At 45.5% G+C, this 1,266-nt stretch overlaps 1 non-coding gene across 1 annotated transcript; it reads left to right on the top strand.

Annotated features, from left to right (window-relative positions):
- Positions 1–801: 801 nt before the first annotated feature.
- LOC141687814 (small nucleolar RNA R71) lies at positions 802–908 on the top strand. Its single transcript, XR_012561295.1, has one exon. It is a non-coding gene; the product is annotated as a small nucleolar RNA R71 (small nucleolar RNA).
- The last annotated feature ends 358 nt before the right edge of the window (positions 909–1,266 follow it).

The raw sequence follows: 1,266 nt of genomic DNA on the forward strand, positions 1-1,266 counted from the left end.
TCTTTTGCCTTTTCAGCATCAGCAACTTTTCCAGACCTTAAGGTAATAGCCTTGACTTGCTCTTTAGCTTCCTTCCTGCCTGGTACTTCCGTGTCACTGGGAAGGGTGCCAGGTTGATGATTGAGCACTGCATTAGCTAATTGACCGATTTGATTTTCCAAGGTCTTGATAGAAACCGCCTGACTCTTGCATAACAACTTAAGTTCCTCAAAATCAGCACTAGTAGGTGCAGCTGTACTTCCCTGTTGAGGATATGATTGCCTTGTAGCATACTGCTGTGGTTGCTGGAATCCAGGTGGGTTAAACTGTTTACTCACACCTTGCTGATATGGTGGCTGAATAGCATTCTGATTATTCCCCCAGCTGAAATTTGGATGATTTCTGTTGTTAGGATGATAGGTCGCTGGCAGAGGCTGCTGTTGTCGCTGATAATTATTCACATACTGAACAGATTCGTTGACAAGAGAACACTGATCCGTAGCATGAGAACCTGCACAAAGCTCACAAACCATAGCTATTTGATTAACTCCATATATAGCCAGAGAATCAACCTTCATTGATAGCGCTTGGAGCTGGGCTGCAATAGCGGTGGCTGCATCAACTTCCAGAATACCTGCTACCTTGCCTGACGTCATCCTCTGAGTTGGGTTTTGATGCTCATTAACAGCCATCGTCTCTATAAGATTATACGCCTCAGTATAGCTTTTAGCCCATAAGGCGCCTCCAGCTGCTGCATCGAGCATGGGCCGAGATTGGGCCCCCAAACCATTATAGAAACCCGTGATCACCATCCAATCCGGCATTCCATGATGTGGACATTTTCTCAACATTTCCTTGTAGCGTTCCCAAGCCTCGCACATAGATTCTGTAGGTTGCTGCGCAAACTGAGTAAGAGCACTCCTCATAGCAGCAGTCTTTGCCATCGGATAAAACTTCACCAGAAACTTTTGCGCAAGATCTTGCCACGTAGTGATGGACCCAGCTGGTTCAGAATGTAACCAGTCTTTAGCCTTGTCCCTCAGTGAGAATGGGAAAAGCCTCAACTTGATAGCCTCATCAGTCACGCCATTATACTTAAAAGTGCTGCAGATCTCGACAAAATTCCTTATGTGCATGTTGGGGTCTTCAGTTGCCGCTCCTCCAAAAGAAACAGAATTCTGCACCATCTGAATAGTGCCCGGCTTGATTTCAAAGGTGTTAGCTTGAATAGCCGGATGAAGGATGCTTGACTGAATGTCATCAATTTTAGGCCGAGAAAAATCCATA

The sequence above is a fragment of the Apium graveolens genome, chromosome 9, assembly GCF_009905375.1.
Source record: "Apium graveolens cultivar Ventura chromosome 9, ASM990537v1, whole genome shotgun sequence".
Classification (NCBI taxonomy): Eukaryota; Viridiplantae; Streptophyta; class Magnoliopsida; order Apiales; family Apiaceae; genus Apium; species Apium graveolens.